Source organism: Silene latifolia, chromosome X (genome assembly GCF_048544455.1).
Source record: "Silene latifolia isolate original U9 population chromosome X, ASM4854445v1, whole genome shotgun sequence".
NCBI classification, from domain to species: Eukaryota; Viridiplantae; Streptophyta; class Magnoliopsida; order Caryophyllales; family Caryophyllaceae; genus Silene; species Silene latifolia.
The window spans coordinates 175,266,513-175,286,438 of record NC_133537.1 but is presented as its reverse complement, the minus strand read 5'-3'; the positions used below and the strand labels follow the sequence as shown (position 1 = coordinate 175,286,438).

The following is a 19,926-nucleotide window of genomic DNA, read 5'->3' as shown; positions in this document are numbered from 1 at the left end:
TTCTCTCAAAAATGATAAATATCTTGATCAAGGCATAAAAATCCAAAAATGACAAAAATGCAATGTAAGAATTAAAATGCTAGTTAGGGAGTTAGAAAAATTTACAAATGGTGGTTTGGAGAGGACTCCACCAAACTCACATCCTTAGTGAGATGTCATGGGGACATGTCCAAGGTGTTGTTGATGTTACTCAACACCTTGAAGAAGTAGTCAAAAGCTTGTTCATTGTCATGATAAAGATCCTCAATAGATCTTTGCACTTTTTGTCCTTCATGTTGGTCTTGATCGATAGCATTACCAATGTAGGGATTGAAAATCCCTTCAAACTCATAGTCCCAAAGACCACAAACTTCTTCTACTTGGTCACTAAAGATCTCTTGAGTTGATAGAGACAACTCTCCAACTTTCTTGCTTTGGCCAATGAGGCCCTCTTCTTCATTGCTTGACTTTAGTGAGCTTTTCAAGCTCTCTTTGTTAGAATTTCCTTGCTCTTTTGATGGAGCATCATCGACTTTCTTCTTCCATTGGAATTCCTAATTCTTCCTATCATCCTTCCGGCTATAATGATCAACCATAAAACATGGTTCATGCAAACGGGGAGCTCTCATGGTCTTGTCAAGATTGAAAGTTATGCTTTCATCTCCCACTTCTAGAGTGAGCTCTCCATGCTTCACACCTATCACCGCACCCGCGGTGTGTAAGAAAGGTCTACCTAGAATGATTGGAATATTGGAGTCTTCTTCCATATCAACAATGACAAAGTCCACCGGGATGAAAAATTTCCCAACTCTTACGGGAACATCTTCCCATATCCCTAATGGTGTTTTCGTCGATCTATCGGCCATTTGGAGTGTGATATTGGTGCATTTAAGCTCTCCCATCCGTAACCTTTTACTCACCGAGTACGGCATAACACTCACACTAGCCCCTATATCACATAAGGCTTTGTTGATCGTGGTGTCGCCAATGGTACACGGTATTGAGAAGCTTCCCGGATCTTTAAGTTTTGGAGGTGAACTCCCTTGAAGTATTGCACTACTCACCTTAGTGAAGGCGATAGTCTCAAGCTTCCGGATCGATTTCTTTTTCGTAAGGATGTCTTTCATGTACTTTGCATAGGCCGGCACGTGATTGATTAATTCCGTGAAAGGAATGGAGACTTCCAAATTCTTCACAATCTCCATAAATTTCCAAGTTGGTCATCAAATTTTGGCTTAGCTTGACGACTTGGAAAAGGAAGTCTAATCACAATGGGTTTCTTCTCCTTGGCCTTATCTTCATTTTTCTTTGAAACTTCTTCTTTATCACTAGCTTCCACAACTTGATCCTCAACTTGCTTCTTCGGTGCTTCATACCTCGTACCACTCCTCAAGTGAATGGCACTAACCGTTTCATGTCTCGGGGGATTACTTTGAGGTGGTAATTGCCCCTTTTGTCTTTGTGAGCTTGAAGATGCTAGTTGAGTCAATTGGGTTTCCAACATTTTGGTGTGGGCTAGGATGTTGTTGATGGTGATTTCCTTTGCTTGACTATCCTTTTACATTTGAGTGAAAAACTCTTGTTGATTCTTTTGCATTTTGGAGGACCGCTTTTTGAACATCAAAACCTTGGTCATTTTCTTGATTGTATGGAGTTTGATTTTGGTAACCTTGGTTTTGGTTGTAAAAGGGTCTTTGATTTTGGTTTCTCACGGGAGGTGGGGTGTATGTTGGTTGAGGGTTTTGAACATTTTGGCTTTTGTATGAGAGATTTGGGTTGGATTTGGTGTTTTCATTGTAATAATTTGAATAAGGGGTACAACTCTTGTATGCTTGAAAAGCATTCACTTGTTCATTTATTCCCCTACATTCACTTTGGTCATGTCCCAAAGTTCCACAATTCTCACATATCCCACTTGGGATTGATGAAGATGCCGTCATGGCATTAACATGTTGCTTTGGTGATTTTGAGACTTCTTCAAGTCTAGCCATAGCTTTTTCGAACTTCAAATTGATGGTATCAATGTGAGCACTAAGTTGAGCACCCAATTGAGTAATAGAGTCAACTTCATGCTTTCCTCCTCTAGTAGCCTTGCGAGGTCTACTATATTGTGAATTATGGACCGCCATTTCCTCACTCTTGTTCCAAGTTTGTTTGTCGTCAACTTCGGTGAACATTCTATTTGATCCCATGTTGAGAATATTTCTTGAGTCTTCATAAAGACCGTTCTAAAATTATTGTACCAAGAACCACTCCCTAAGTCCATGATGAGGACATGAGCGACAAATTCCTTTGAATCGCTCCCATGCTTCATACATTGATTCTTCATCTCTTTGCTTAAAGCCCGTAATTTGAGCTCTTAGCATGTAAGTCTTTTCCGGTGGGTAGAACTTTTTGTAGAAAGCTAGAGCCAATTTCTTCCAAGAGTCAATTCCGAGAGTAGCCTTATCAAGGCCTTTCAACCATTATTTTGCGGTGCCAATTAGAGAAAAAGGAAATAAGACCCATCGAATTTGGTCTTGAGTTACAACGGTTTGAGAAATCGCATCACAATAATCACAAAAAGTCTCCATGTGAGAGTGAGGGTCTTCACTAGGCATCCCCCCAAATTGGCTTCTTTCGACTAATTGGATAAATGCGGATTTGGCAATGAAATTTCCGGTTAAGTGTTGTGATGTGGGAGTACCATTGGGTAGGTTCTCCTCGGTTGGTACGGAATGTGATGAAAATTTAGGCATTGTGGGTTGATTTTGTGTTGGATATTGTGTTGGGTTCTCCTCACCTTCTCTTGCAAAAGGGTTGACGAACTCAATAGCGTTTGGTTGAATATCTACAACCTCACCAATACCTCTCAAAGTTCTCCTAGCAAGTCTTCTATTGTTTGTCAAAGTCCTTTCAATTTCGTGATCAAAGGGTAACAAGTTACCTTGTGATCTTCTAGACATGCAAAATATCAAACAACTCGAAAATAATTAGAACAAACCTTGAGGAGTTTTACTTCCCCAAGGCAAAGAAAGACAACTAATAACAATTTAAGAAAATCTAAATCAAATTAACACCGTCCCCGGCAACGGCGCCATTTTTGGTCGGACTCACTTGGAGGTTTAGTTTTCGGTACTTGTCGTTAGGAGCACCTAGACCAAAACACAATTTATAACTCCACAAACAACTCTACAATTAGTAAAGAGGCAAATAAAGGTCGGATCCTAAGGGACGAGAATTGAGATGAGATTTTCAATTCCAACTAGTGGTGTCTAGGGGTGTCACAATTTGGGGTTTGAAGTAGAAGATCACTAAACTAAATAACAATAAAAGTAAACAAGCAAGATGATTAAAAAGGGATGTAAGCAATTGATAACATGCACTAGGGTGTCATGGGACGGAGGAATAGGGTTTTCGGAGAAACTTTGGAAGTGAATCTCGAAAAGATATGAAAAGATACGAAAAAATACGCAGAAAAGGACCTGGGAAGAGGCGCAACAGTCACTGCGTCTCTTGGAAGAGGCGCAGCACCTGCTGCGTCTGTAATTTTTCAGGTAGCACGTCAGGTTGAGAAATGATATAAGTTTGTACCTGATTGTAGCCTGATCTGGTCTCTACTTTGGTTTGTTTTGCTTTATTGGCAGGAATGGACCTGAAAGTAGCGGAGATGATTCCACATCTATGGAGGAAGATGATGATAATGATATGATGGAGGATTAGCAAACCTTGGAGGGTCCTACATTCTTTCACCCCTCTTATGGTTTGTCTACTTCTTTTATTTTCTTTATTGTATTTTGATCATTTGTTTGAGGAGTCCTCATCCCAAAGGCCATGTCGACAATAACAAAATCCATCGGGATGAAGAATTTGCCAATTCTTACGGGAACATCTTCCCATACCCCTAAAGGTGTTTTTGTTGATAGGGAGTTCATGGGAATTGATCATACAAACATATTCTCAAATTATAAGCAAGCAATTATTGTTGTGATGGATCGAATTGGTTTATATCTTACAATCCTAGGAAAGTTTAGGTCCCGGAGCCGAATCGATTAGATTGTACAACACTTACAAGTCGACTTAATCTTCCCTACTCAACTATATGCACGGTCTAATGAGACTCGAGTTTGTTTATGTCTTACAAGTCTCATTGAAAAGATAGGTGATGGGTAAAAAAAATGCAAGGATTCATAGGCTCGCATTTCATCAAACATAACATGTGCATAAGTTGAGATCACAACAAGCAAGCAAATAAACTATGAAAACATATTAATTTAAACGTGAATCATCCCCCATGTTGGTTTCCCCTAATTACCCATTAACCCTAGCTAAGGAAACTACTCACTCATTATCATGTTGAACATGCTAGCAAGGTTGTCAATCATACCAACAAAGTAAAACATGATGAATAAATGAAGATAAATAACAATAATTAAAAAGGGATTAAGAGAATTATACCTACTAATGATTCCAATAATAAAGCAAAGAATAATAGAAGTACTTGATGATTGATTGGAAGGTTGTCAATCTCCCAACAATAACCCAAATAATCTTCAATTACCCAAAATGAAAGATGAAAAAAAGATAGATTAAGGAAATGATATTGGTATTAAGACTTGATTGAAAGTTGATTACAAGATTAAAGAGAGATTTGATTGATATAAACTACACTAGAGATTGCTAAAAAGAACATGATAATTTAATTAGACTAATGGGGTATTTATTGTGGGGATTAGGTACATAAATTAGGGTTTACTAAGGGCTTGAATGACGATTAAGTCCTTGAGGAATCGCTGGTCTCAAGATAGACTCCGGTCTCCTTTTCGCCGGTCTTTGAAAAATATGCGCATCCTTCATTTGAGCAAGTAGAAGACGGATTTAGCTGTCACATAATCCGAGCATCCAGGGCACGGGACGGGCGGATTGTGGGTGTTTTGGACGAGCGGATTTGCGGGGTGGACGGGAGTATTGTGGTGGTTCTGGACGGGCGTCCAGCTGAGGAAGACGCTCGGATTGCATGTGTTGGACGGGCGGATTGTGGTCAATCCGCTCGGATTCCCTGTCAGCTTCTTCCTTTCTTCTTTTCTTCCTTTCTCTTAATAAAATCCTTGAGGATTTCCTCGGGGATGCAAGAATCTTTTCTCATCAATTCCCATCTACTATAGTATGTACAAAGGCCTTCTAGTCTTATCTTCTCTTTGATGCTTAGTCATTGAATTCAATCAATTTAGCTCCATTTTGTAATGAAAATGCAAGGTTTGCACTCCTTTCCTACCAAGGGATCAAAACCTTAAAGAATATGCAAAACAAAGGACTAAAGATAATAAATGACTCAAATATGCACTAAAAAGCATGGGAACAAAGCTAATTCGGGGACTAAATATGCTCAAATTATGGTCACATCAGCTAGTGGTATCTTTTGGGAGTTACCTTCTTTAAAAGGTGTAAAGGTACTCTCTCTGATAGGGTTTAGTGGAATTCTTGGGAAGTATCCCTGGGATTTGAGTATGTGATTGACCACTAAGTTGGAGTATGGGTTGAAATATAAGGGAGCCAGCTCGCTCTCTATAAGGTTTATGATTTGAAATCCTCCAAGCTCCTGCACTGGATCTGTAACTACTTGGTTGCTTGACATTTTCTCTATTACGACCTTAATAAGTGACGAAGTGATTGTTACTACCTTGCCATCTAGAGGGATCTTGATCTTTTGGTGTAAGGTGGATGTCACTGCTTTGGAAGCGTGAATCCAGGTCCTACCTAGAAGTATATTGAAAGATGCCTCGATGTCCACTATCTGAAAATTAACCTTTCGCTCGATTGGCCCAGTGGCCACAGTAAGGTTAATTAGCCCCACTACCTTACGTCGCGTTCCATTGTATGCCCGAATGCCTTGGTTAGTAGGAGTCCAGTCTGATTCTTTCATGCCTAACTTGTATGCTGTCTTTAGTGGTATGACGTTGACTGCAGAGCCATCATCCACCAAAGTCATTGGTATGTTTTTCTTCAAGCATGTGACTGTGATGTATAGAGCGAGGTTATGAGTGACGCTAAAGGGAGGCAATTCCTCATCTGAGAAAGTAACTGGGTTACTTAGCTTGACTGAGTCTTGGAATACTAGGTTGACGACGTCATTGGGTGTAGAGTCGTGTGCTACGTTCAATTTAGCCAATGCTTGCAGTAAAGCTTGGCGATGAGGAAATGAACTTGCAACTAGTTGCCAGACTGAAAGATTAGCCTTTGTCTTTTGAAGTTGCTTCAATAAATGGTCAACAGATGTATCTTCGCCATCATTTGGTGTGATGACATTGGTATTAGTAGTTGGACCATTAGCAACTGGACCACTCGTTTGTCCTTGAGTGACATTTTGAAATGGACGTCCCGAGCGAGTAAGGTGGTCTACATCTTGATCTTCACAAGCCTTGACTAGAGGATGTTCTTTGAGATAAACATCTTCATAGTCATCTACCCATATTCCATTGACGATACTGAGCTCTCTCAAGCTTATGATTTCGGCTTCTAGGCTGATTATTTGCTCGACTAGATTGTCGGTCACTGCGATTACTTCTTGCATTGTGGATCCTTGAGATAAGATTCGAACCACTGGCATGTTTCCCCTAGGTATAGTGCTTGGATTGCGTAGGGTTGCCACTGTAGCTTCTAGCTCTGAAACCTTTCTACTTATACCCTTTGCCCATGCGACGAAATCAGCGATAGTAGAGGAGATGGTGGAATAATTCTCCTTATTTTCTAATGCATTAACCTCATCTTCAGCTGGAGAAATTAGGTGTGAACAATCCAAGGTGGATTCCTCATCTGTGATCATAAGAATTCCAAGAGGATTCTGAGTATTGCTACGCTTTCTTGCTGGAGGTATAGGCAAGCGCCCATCTTCAATCATGTCCTGAATGGCATGCTTCAATTTGAAGCAATTATCTGTATCATGCCCTTTGCCTCTATGGTACTCACAATAGGCATTCTCATCCCAGAACCTAGACTTCTTCTCTGGGTCCGGTGTAGGTCCTTGTGGACGCGGGCCCACGGGGTCGAAAAGCGAAGCCAGTTTTTCCTCTCTTGGTTTGTTTGCATTTGTGGAGTCGCCACCAATTTATTGTGGAAAATTGGAAACCGTTCGAATACCTCGTGTCATGTCAAGACACAAAGTAATGACATGAACACTAAGCACTCGTCACCCTTAGCATTTTATCTCTAGAATGACTCTCGTGGATGCCAATGAACACGGATGTTCACAGAGATCTGGAGTAAGGGGTGAGGTACGTATTAGGAAGCTCTTTTGATCGAACACCTAATCCCGCCCGCCTCGATAGCGGCCTCTACTAATGATTAGGGAAATTGTCTATACTCGATATATTGTCAATTTAAATGCATGCAATGCAACATCCATTAGATTAATCCTAACATATGAGAATTAATACTAAGTCGGTTAACACGTAATTTAACATACAATTAATGTCGAGGTTGATATTTAGATCAATTGCATGTGAAAGCATACAAACAATACAATAAAACAAATACAATAAAAATACAATAAAGGAAAATTACAATAATTACATCGGATTTAATGATTTATGTCGAAAATAGATTTAAAACGGATAATTTTAGAAAAGAAAGAATAAATGAATAAACGAACAGATATTAGGTGATAATACGAGTAATAGTTAATTAAACACGTAATTAATAAACTAGGTCAAAGCAGAAATGGAAATTGAGAGACAGTCAACGAAATGAAAGCAAGAGAGCCGCGTCTTTGAAGAGGCGCAGCAAATGCCGCGTCTTCTCGGGTTGAGTTCGTGTAAGCCGAACCGCAACTTGTTAATGCTCATTGGTGATTTTAATTCTTGATTAATGGATAATTGACTCGTATGAAAGTGATTAACATATAATTTACATGTGATTGAGGTCATAAAAACGATAAAGCATGAATGAAACTAATTAGAACGAAATATTACAAGATTTATAAGATTATTAATTATAAATTAACAAACTAATCAAATTAATTAGACTAAACAGGTTATTAATGATGGATTAATGATGGTGACGGTAAATAACAGATACAAGTATATCAAAGATGAATTCCAGAGATTCAATATGAGTAAATCGAACTCTAAAACCCGAATAGATTTCAATGACGAAAACCCGCAAATATGAATTATAAGGGATTTAAGTCGGGATTTCATGATGGATTAATTAATGATGATTTATTTACATGTTAAAATTATTATCTTCAAATTATCGGGTTAAAAGAAAGATGAACAATTGAAAACGAAACAAAACAATCGAATTATCAAAGACGAAGGAAGAAGAAAGGAAGCAGGAACTGCGACAGCCTCACGAAAAGGCGCAGCAGGTACTGCGTCCCTTCGAAGATGCGCAGCAGTTGTTGCGTCCTTTCTCGACGGTTGTCCTCCGATAATCCGTAAAAAGGGTTTTTTAACAAGGTTTTACAATTCGGTTTTAAGAATACTTTCGACATAAATCTTACAATATTGATTACGATAATAAAGAACAATAAACAAAAGAAGGATTTACTCCCTCAGACTTACATGTTTGACAAAACGAGATGAACTAAGTTAACGTTTAGTGATGCTCGACTCCAATGTAGACGAAAGTGCCCTCTAGGAGGAAATTGAATAAGATTGATTAATGTTGATTGATGTGGAGTTGGTCAAATTGGTCGGTCATGCAAAATGAGGCTGATACTCAGAAAGATCCGAGCTTACGTGGTCGAAAGTTCAAGCACGTAGACGCCAAAAAGTAAGAACGTGGTCTAGAATGCGAAGGGAGAAGAGAAGGGCGGACACTCGCGTGAGAAATTTGTGAGACCGAAGGTCTCTATTTATACTAATTACACGGAGGAAGTAGGGTTTTCGGAGAAACTTTGGAAGTGAATCTCGAAAAGATATGGAAAATACGCAGAAAAGGACTTAGGAAGAGGCGCAGCAGGCACTGCTTCTGTTGGAAGAGGCGCAGCACTTGCTGCGTCCTTTCCTTGTTGTTTCCTCCTGCGAAAGAAAGATTTTCGCGTTTCTATTATGGAATAGCGGATTAATCTCGTTTCCTTAATATTTTGTGTGAATATTACGGGAGATATTTTACCAAAGATTTAAAGATTGGAGAATATGGAATAGAAATATCCGGAACATTCCAGAACATTCTGACTCGGTTATTAGAAAATGAAGACGGTTTTTGACCTGGACTCCAAATGTACTCTAATTACTGCCAAAATGACCGTATCGGCACGTAGATGACAATTAAGAGGTAGACACAGGTGTTTGAGCGATCACTTGACGATAAACTTACGAACTGTCACAAATCGTTCCGTATACCAAACATGCGGCCCAATCATCACCGGGTGGTTTGCGGGAGGTGCGGAAATAAGGTATCTATAGAGCCCGCACTTTGACTGAGGCTTGGACAAGGCGAAAGTCAAAGTATAGCCATCAATTCAATCGAAGATTACAACCTGACGACTATGGCGACGCGAGGCGGCTCATGAGGTCTGAGCCAAGGACCTGTCGTCGGGAATATTTTAGAGTCTGTCGACTATAGGGGAGGGTCGTTTAAATTCCATTAGACTACGTAAGGAGGCTTGCCAGCCATAAGAAGAGACCATACCTGAAATTCCTTGAAACTCCAAGGGAAACAAAACGCGATATTGGGAGGAGGCAGCAGGACATAGTCAGGAACCGCTGGGAGAAATCTGCTTGTCTCGGCTTCAAACAAACTTCGGAAGAGCTTGGGGTCAATGTTGATCTCCATGTCTCGAGAGGGAAGATTGCCTGTCCGTGAACTCTCGCTGGGGGAACGTAATCGGGAACTGATCTCCATATCTCGAGAGGGAATGTCTGTCCGTGTACTCTCGCTGGGGGAACATAATAGAGGTGTGTCGAAACACCTGTCAGAGAATATCCGCTCGTTGTGACAAGCAAGGTCTTGGTAAAAAACATGGCGACAGTTTGCAGCTAGCGTGGAAACACGGGTCCGGGCGAAGAATAAATGTCAAACGGACCAAATATGCGATATGACATCGAGGAAGAGGCGCACCAAAGATGGGCCCACAAAATAATGAACTCATAACGAATCTTCGAAAATTCATATGGAGGGAAACTGGGGAAGAGGCGCAGCAAGAGCTGCGTCCATTGGAAGAGGCACAACACCTGCTCCGTCTTTTCCTGAGCGTGGCTTTCCTGGGTAAAAACCCGATGAAACAGAGGTTTTATTTCATAATTTCGAAACATAATTCTCTAATTACTCTCTCAAATTCCAACAATGTTTTTGTCAAAATTTGATGAAAAAGTCGCATTTGCCATGACTAATCGAGGTATGTGTATTATTCTTGCATTAATCTTCTATAATTGATCAAATTGGACCGACAAAATCAGGGTTTCAACCCTAACTATATCGAAAATTTGGGGCTTTTCCACCAAATGATTTTGCCTTGCAAAATTGACCTTTTAAATGGCTAATTGGTAGTACAAGGATCATAACCATGTATTTGTTTCGAATTTTCGTTGAGTTTTGAGCATTTGGGTGAAATTGAGACGGTCTCACAGCTAAACCGTAAATCGCCTCGAAAATAGCCTTAGGATTACCCATTTGCGACGAAACGTGATATTTGGAATCCTTGTATGATAGGTAAACTTCCTATCATCTCGGAATTTTGATTTGTAACGGCTTTTTCAGGACACTTTCTAGGACATAATCGTCGTTATAACGAAATGCTGTCGAAATTCCGACTCGAAACCATGACTAGGCTTCAACTTAGCCTTGACTTGACCCAAATTACCACATGAGCGGCCGGGCTTGTGGGAAAATTGCCAAAGATGGCCTGAGTACCTTTGCTGCTGGGTTGCTTTATGATGGCCTGAGTACCTTTTGGTTGTATATATGATGGCCTGAGTACCTTTGCTTCTGGGTTGCTTTATTTGTACCTGCAGGTTAGCTTTGAACAGGTTTGGTAGATGACGGTTTATACCGTCATGCTGCCGAAATTTACACAGAAATCACATAGAACATACATTTGTACACATGGCCTAAGTTAGCGCAAAACAACGACTCGGAAATGCAAAAATGCAAAAAATTTGCCGGAAATGACCGGACGGTAGGGAGGGCTACCCCCTAAAAAAGGAAAAAACAATAGAAACATATAAGTTTGAAATGTAATGTGGAACGAGAGTGAAATAATTCCCCAAAAAGAAAAAGAAAGTAAAAAAAAAATGGATAAGCGTGCTAAGATGACAAAAATGTCGATATCGCCTCGAAATGCGTGCCCGTGGAATTAGGAAACATGAAACATGGCAATTTGACGGATTTACCAAAATAATAACCCGTATGAATAGGAAATTATTATTTGAGGAATTAGGAAAGATCCAACGCAGAAAAAACACAGAAAGATGGCTGAGGAAGAGGCGCAGCGGGTGCTGCGCCTGTTCCCCAGTGTATCCGTCCTTGACGGATTTTAGGAAACAACTTTTAGTATAAATAGAGATGTCGAGGGAGGTTTTATTCACATAATTCTTCCGTCTTCCCTTCGTCTTCATAGATAAAGTTCTCAAAAAAAGCATACATCATGAATACTCTCGAAATTCGTCTAAAAGAATGGACAAATGAGTTCTCTAATGTGGAGAAACATGACATGGGTGCTTATAATTTTGGATTAATTTTGAGATTGAAGTTGATCAAGGTGGTCAAACCGTTCCTAGATGCTTGTCTTGATTATTGGGACACGAATTATCACGTTTTTGCCTTCCCCGGAGGCGACATTTGCCCATTTCTCGAAGAAATTGCTGCGATTGGTGGTTGGGACCCGGAACATTTGCCTGCTATTTCCTCTACCTCTCAAGGATATAAGAACAAGTTTAGGGACTTGCTTGGGTTGACAAGAGCTGAGGTGGGCCGTCTTGTGACCTCAAAGGGAGTGCGAATGTTGAACTTCATTGATCGATTCATCAATAGGGTCGATCCCACTATCTCTTATGTTGTTAGGCGAAGGGCATTCCGGTTTTGCCTACTACATGTATATGTCCTTCAAGGGCATGTTGATGAGGATTTGAGAGGTGATCCTCGTTATTTGAGCTTGATTGAGCAAATGGAGTTGCGCAGGAGCCCGACTTTCCTGTGCTTAAAAGAGATCCTGTTGGGGTTAGATAACAGGAAAGCCAACCGTGACCTTCCTTATCTGGGAAGTCCCATTATTTTGCAGGTAAAAGAATTTTTCTTTCTTTTTCTTTCGTTTTTTTTCCTTTTCTTTTTTTTTCTTTTTCTTTTTTTTTTTCTTTTTTTTCTTTTTCGTTTTTTTTATACCTGCTTTTGGAAGGTCTGGCTTATCCTCTTATGGAGCGTCTTCGTTTGATCGAGCCCCCAGTTAATGTTCCTGCTTATCATGCTCGCTCAATCGCGATGAGAACCAGGCTCTACATGGTGGACTTCACTCGAGTCTGCAACTATTGGGAAAACAAATTGAAGAGTGACGATGGCCCCTTGATTAGATGGATCGTACCATGGTGGCATCTCAAATCTGTCACTGGAGTATCATCCTTGGATCCTACCCGGTCTGTGCGTATTCCTGGCTTGGAGTTTATCATATGCATCTTCCCGGAGAAGTTGATGAGGCGGGTTGGATTGAAGCAGATGATTCTGAAGCTTGACACTGTCCCGCAGACTGCCGTGGCGCTTACTGCTGAGGGTTGAAGAGAATGAGCCATCAAATGGGCTCAAAGAAATATGTGGTTCTTAAACTCTTCTGTTAGTGCTCTATGGGTGTCGGATTCCTATCTGCGGTGGAGGAAAAATACTACTCCGGAGGAGTGCGAGAGATTGAGGAAACACGAGCCTGTTGACTACAATGTTCGTGATGTAGAAAAGGAGAAAGAGAAGCATCTGACTGAGGGAGAGGAAGAAGTCGGGTTTCGAGTTGTTCATCCTTCGAAGAAACCAAAGACTTCTCCTACCGTCGAGATGGTGGTTGATAAGAATGGCAAAGCTAGACCACGAGACAGACCATTGGTGATTAGGTCGGAAGTGGCGCAAGAGCGTCCGACTCGAGGTCGGGACAAAAAATATGATAAAAACAACAAAGGCAAAGGGAAAAATGGAAGAATAGCCTAAGTCTTTATTATTATTTATTATTATTATTATTGTAATAAGAAGGTGGGATTTTTAGAATCCTAGCCTATTTTATTTTTAAATCTTTTATTATGTAGTGTATTATTATTGTAAGAAATGAAATAAAAGAGGTTGATTGGTTATGAAACCGTTACGATTTTCTATCATTATTCTTGTTGAATTCCAAATGCATTTGCAAATGTCCTTTTATTTACATTTAAAGTAATTAATGGGTTGTATCATGTGAAGGATTGCCTACGTATTCATTTAAAAATCAAAATCAAACCCTTGCGCGTAGTTCAAGTAAATGTAAAAGAATAATTGTTCTAAGCAAGAGCTTGTAATGAACTTAGAAAATAAGCATGAGCTTTCACTTACTCCTAAAATGCATTTCAGTTTATTTGATGATATGAGGATGACAAATTGTCAAAATGCAAGAGCAAGATGACAGTAGCTTAATTCAGCTTGGCCAGGGCCATTTATTTCGTGCCACAAGAGCGACACGTGAGGTTACACGTGGCGCGTTTTTGCTCCTATTCTAGGCATAGTAACGTTTCAGTTGGTCGAGGTTTGTCGAGTTGGCAAATTCGTTCCTATCTAAGTCTGTGATCCTAACCGCACCCCCTGGAAGTATGGACTTCACTAGAAATGGCCTGGCCCAATTGGGTTTGAATTTTCCTCGTGGATCGACAGGTAAAAGAGCTCTAATTGATTTGAGGACCAAGTCTCCTTCTTTTATGTTCCTTGGCTTAACCCTTTTCTTGAAGGCTCGTTTGATACGTGCCTGATATGTTTGCACATTGTGTAATGCACGCAATCTTCGTTCATCCAGGAGGATGAGTTCTTCATATCTATCCCTCTTCCAATCAGCTTCTAGGATTTGACTTTCGAGTAAAATACGCAAGGATGGTATTTCTAGCTTGACTGGTTGTACAGCTTCCATGCCGTAGGTCAAATAGAAAGGGGTTGGCCCAAGTGGGCGTCTTAACAGATGTACGGAATCCCCATAAAGCAAAGGGTATCTTCCTTGGCTAATCTCGATAGTTGTCAATCATTTTCTTGAGAATCATGACAACGTTTTTTTTTGCCGCCTCTACCGCGCCATTAGTTTGTGGTCTATATGGCGAGGAGTGGTGATGTTTGATTTTGTAATTGGCTAGCAATTGCTCAGTCTCAGCTTGGAAATGTGATCCATTGTCACTGATGATCTCATGTGGGCAACCATATCGACAGATGATGTTGGTTTGTATGAACTTTGCCACGTTCTTGGCTGTAAGACTGGTGTAGGAAGCCGCTTCTACCCACTTGGTGAAGTAATCGATTGCTACTAGGATGAAACAGTGACCTCCTGTTCCGGCTGGAGTGATATTGCCGATGATGTCAATTCCCCAAGCAGAGAATGGCCAGGGAGATGTCATGGTGTAAAGCAATGAAGGAGGGACATGTTGCACATTCCCGAAGATTTGGCAATTGTGGCAATGTCTTACATATTTGATGCAATCAGATTCCATTGTGGTCCAATAATACCCTAAACTTGTGATTTTCTTTGTCATCATGGGTCCACTCATGTGAGGGCCACATTCTCCATCATGGACTTCTTCCATCACTTTCCGTGCCTGTGAATGATCAAGGCAGCGTAGGATTACACCAAGAGGTGTTCTTTTGTATAACTCTCCTTGCATGAGAACGTAATGGGAAGCTAGTAAGCGTATGACACGATGTCCCCTTTTGTCCATATCCGGTTGATAGGTGCCGTTGAGTTTGAATTTTAGGATCGCTTGGAACCAAGGTTCCTCTGTGATTTCCTTTTCATCGGTGATTTGGTGCACATAAGCTGGCTCTGACCGTCGTTCGATGCACAAATAATCCAATATCCCGTAATTTGGTTGATGATCAAAGATGAGTCCCCATGCACCTAACGATTCTTGATACCTAAACCTACCGCCGCATGCAATCCAATGAGACAAGCCTCGTATTCTGCAGCATTATTTGTCACCTCGAAGTCGAGTTTGACAGAGATTGGTGTATGCTCGCCTTCAGGAGAAATGAGCAACACTCCTATTCCAAATCCTCTTAAGTTCGATGCTCCATCAAAATAAAGGTCCCAGGAGTCTACATCGGTTTGGAGAATATCTTCATCCGAAAACGACCAGGTATCTATCGTTTGTGTATTATTAATGGGATTTCCTGCGAAGAATTCAGCAACGGCGCGCCCCTTTATAATTTTCAGAGGTACATACTTGAGATCGAACTCTGAGAGCATCAAAGTCCATCTTGCTAAGCGTCCATTGAGAACGGGTTTCTCGAAGAGGTATTTGACAGGATCCATTTTGGAGTATATTTTGACGGAGTAGCTAAGCATGTAATGGCGTAGCTTCTTCGTTGCCCACACAAGAGCGAGGCATGTCTTCTCGAGTGGCGTGTATTTGCACTCGTACTCCAAGAACTTCTTACTAAGGTAGTAGATAGCTCTTTCTTCTTTCCCTGCGGTTTGAGCTAGCATGGCGCCCATGGCCGTTTCAGTTACCGTGAGATATAAACCAAGAGGTTGATCTCGTTGAGGTGGCATGAGCACTGGTGGTTTGGCTAATATTTCCTTGATTCGGTCGAAAGCCTTCTGACAGTCATCATCCCACATGGTGTGATCTGTTTTCTTTAACTTCTTGAAGATAGGTTCGCAGATCATGGTGAGTTTCGATATGAATCGACTTATATATTGCACCTTGCCTAGAAATCCTCTAACTTCTTTCTCCGTTTGAGGTTGCGGCATTTCGATTAGAGCTTTGATCTTAAAAGGGTCTATTTCTATTCCTCGTTGGCTAACAACGTATCCCAGGAGTTTACCAGATGTTACTCCGAATGCGCATTTCTGGGGATGGAGCCTCATGTTGTACTTCCGTAGCCTTGAGTAGAATTTGCGAAGGTTCGCAATGTGCCCCTCTCTATCCTTGGACTGGACAATCATGTCATCTACGTATACCTCAATTTCCTTATGCATCATGTCATGTAAGAGCGTAGTTGCAGTGCGTTGGTATGTAGCTCCGGCGTTAATTAACCCAAACGGCATAAGCGTGTAGCAATAGGTTCCCCATTGAGTGACGAAGGCGGTCTTACGCATATCTTCTATGGCCATCTTGATCTGGTTATATCCTGCATATCCATCATTGAAGGATAGTAATGCGTGATCTACTGTATTATCCACCAATATGTCGATACGTGGTAGAGGAAAGTCATCCTTAGGACTTGCTTTGTTTAAGTCTCTAAAATCAACACAAACACGGAGTCTCCCATCCTTTTTGGGTACGGGTACTATGTTAGCTACCCAGTATGAGTACTCGGAAACTTTGATGAACCCGGCTTTGAACTGTTTATCGACTTCTTCTTTGATCTTGAGAGCCCATTTTGTCCTCATTCGACGAAGCTTCTGTTTCACGGGTTTGAAACCTGGTTTGATTGGGATTCTATGCTCTGCGATGTCTCTGTTGATCCCTAGCATGTCTTTGTAGGACCAAGCAAAAACGTCTTTGAACTCGTGCAGGAGGTCTATGAAACTGGCCCTTTCGGTAGGGCTCAAGGTCGTCCCTATCCTAAGTTCTTGGGGTTCTAGTTCGGTTCCTACGCTGATGGGTTCAGTGTTTTCTATTACAGGTTCCCCTTCCCCCTCTTGTAGTATTTCTTTGGCTATGTGGGTAGGTATCTCGATCGAGTCTGGGTCTGGGTCATCCTCAGTATCATCGTAAACAGAATTGCATTCAAGATAACACGAAGAGTAAGCAGAACCTGATTTATTCATATTAAAATTTAAGAACAGTTGAAATAAATAAGCCATCTGATCTATAGTCAGTGGCGGTAAAGGGCCAGCCGTTGGGACATTTCCCGAACTACTGTTACTACTTGATACTAAGCTAGGAGAAACAAGGGGAGTGGGAATGACGACAGGAGGAGACTCTCTAGGAACTTCTCTAGACTCCGACTCTGACTCTGACTCGAATTCATCGTCTTCCAGTTCTCCTTTGAACATCTATCCTTCTCCAGTGGTGAGCTTGAAGAGTCTTCCTTGATTGTTTGTCCACTTGGTCGACTTTCTCCATCCTTTCTGCTGATTGGTGTTGGTTTCTGTGATTAACGCGGTACGGTTGAAGTGATCGTCTTGAAGTATCATGGTAATGATCTCATCATGCGCGGCTCTAACGAATCGATCTTCTCGAAATAGTAGACTAACAGCTTGTTCGTCTAAGCAAGGTTCTTGACGAGTCTTGACGGTAGGAACCGTTTCTGGAGGAATGAAGTAGCAATCGTGAAAGATCTCGATACCGGCTAGCTTCCTTTCGAGATAGTGCCAAGGTTCGGGAAATCCGTGAAAGATATCTTGACTTCCTTCCCTAACGAAGTATCCATTTAGGGTAGGGAGGTAGGGTCGCATTTGGATTCCCACATTCTTACGGTTTTGAACTTGAGCAAGCATCTCGAGAACTTCCTCTTTAGTGGGTTTGTATCCTAGTCCAAGGGGTATTCTTTGTGAGTTTCCTTCTTTTTAGGGTGCAAAAGTGTTGATTCTGATAGGATTCAAAGGCATTCCCGGGAAGTGTCCCTGGGATTTGAGTATGTGGTTGACCACCAAGTTGGAGTAGGGATTGAAGTATAAGGGTGCCAACTCACTTTCTATGACATTTATGATATGGAAGCCCCCAAGTTCATGTGATGGATCCCCAAGGACTTGATTACTTGACTTCTTTTCGATTATTGCCTTGATGGGTGACGAAGTGATCGTCACCACTTTACCATTTAGTGGGATTTTGATCTTCTGGTGGAGGGTGGATGTTACCGCTTTGGAAGCGTGAATCCAAGGTCTTCCCAGAAGTATGTTAAAGGATGCTTCAATGTCCACTATTTGGAAGTTGACTTTCATTCAATCGGCCATGTGGCTATGGTTAGGTTAACAAGTCCTACTACCTTTCGTCGTGTACCATCATATGCGCGAACACCTTGGTTGGTAGGGGTCCAATCCGACTCTTTCATGCCCAACTTATATGCCGTTTTCAAGGGTATGACATTGACTGCGGAGCCATCATCTACCAAAGTCATTGGCACATTCTTCTTTAAGCAAATGGCAGTGATATAAAGAGCCAAGCTATGACTAGCACCAATGGGTGGCAAATCTTCATCCGAGAAAGTAATAGAATTACTTAGCTTTGGTGATTCTTGGAAGACCAAGTTGACTACGTCATCAGGTGTGGAGTTATGTGCCACATTTAGTTTGGCCAAGGCTTGCAGTAGAGCTTGGCGATGTGGGAATGAGCTTGCCACTAGTTGCCAGACTGAAAGATCAGCTTTTGTCTTCTGCAGTTGCTTTAGCAAATGGTCGGTGGAGCCATCTTCATTATCATTTGGTGTGACCACAATTGTTGGACCGTTCGCTACGGGACCATTTTGAGAGGTGTTTTGGTATGGGAGTCCCGAACGAGTAAGGTGGTCTACATCTTGATCTTCACAATTTTGGACTATTTGCTCACTGATTTTGACTAGGTAGTGTTCAGTGAGATACTCATCTTCATCATCATCGGCCCATATTCCATTGACAGTAGCAAGTTCCCTCATTCTTATGATTTCGGCCTCCAATTGGATAATTTGGTCGACTAGTTCATCAACCATGGCTACTACTTCTTGCATTGTAGTGTTTTGAGAGAAGACTAATGGTGCACGTTCTTTAGGTGCTGCGTTGGGATCACGTAGGGTTGCCACTGCACTCTTTAGTTCCATGACTTGCCTATTCACACTTTTTGCCCATGCAATGAAATCGGTGATGGTTGGGGAAATGGTAGAGTAGTTCCCTTCATTCTCTATTGCATGAATTTCATCTTCGACTGGAGAAATGAGGTGTGAACAATCTATGGTAGATTCTTCACTTGTAATCACTAGAATTCCAAGAGGATTATGAGTGTTGTTAGGCTTACCTCCAGGTGGTATTGGTAGGCGACCGTCTTCAATCATGTCTTGATGTACATTTTTCAGTTTGTAGCATTTTTCTGTATTATGTCCCTTGCCTCTATGGTATTTGCAGTACGAATTCTCATCCCAGAGTTGGATTCCTTTTCTGGTTCGGGTGTAGGGCCAATGGGTTGAAGTTTACCCAGTTTCATCAACCTTTTTAGAGCATTGGAATATGTGTCCCCAAGATTTGTGAATTTCCTTGGTGGGGTACTCTTCTTAGATGGCTCGAGAAGGTTAACTCCGTCGGTTTTGCTAGTAGAGCCGTAAGAACGGCTTGTTGAGCCTTGATATCCACGACCTACCGTTTTGCACAAGAGCCCTTTACGGATGTCATCTTCGATCCTTGTTCCTAGTACGGTTAAGTCTTTGAAGGTCGTAATGTTTTGGTACCTCAAATGACTTGCATAGATAGGATTGAGGTTGTCCACGAACTTCTCCACGAGGGTAGCATCATCTGGACGTTCAACAAGTTGAGTACTAGTCTTCCTCCACCTACTTAGGAAGTCGGTGAAACTTTCTTTGTCATTTTGGGTAAGAACTTCTAAAGTGCACATGTTGACTTGGATTTCAGTATTATCCGCATATTGCTTGGCGAATTCAATTGCGGCATCGTCCTAGGTAGCGATCTTCTTATGGTCTAGAGAATAGAACCATTGTTTTGGGATGGTGTCAAGAGATGAAGGAAATATCCTTAAGAACATCTCGGGTTTAATGCTTTTGATAGACATGTAATCCTTGAAAGCACAGATATGGTTCAAAGGGTTTTCATGCCCCTTGAATTTAGGGATATTCGTCATGTTGAAGTTGGTTGGCAACTTGGAACTTACGGCTTCATATTTGCGATTTTTTTCCCTA

The 19,926-nt window shown here is 41.3% G+C and overlaps 1 non-coding gene across 1 annotated transcript; it reads left to right on the top strand.

Annotated features, from left to right (window-relative positions):
* The first annotated feature begins 2,238 nt into the window (after positions 1-2,238).
* LOC141624200 (small nucleolar RNA R71) lies at positions 2,239-2,345 on the top strand. Its single transcript, XR_012534011.1, has one exon. It is a non-coding gene; the product is annotated as a small nucleolar RNA R71 (small nucleolar RNA).
* Positions 2,346-19,926: the final 17,581 nt, after the last annotated feature.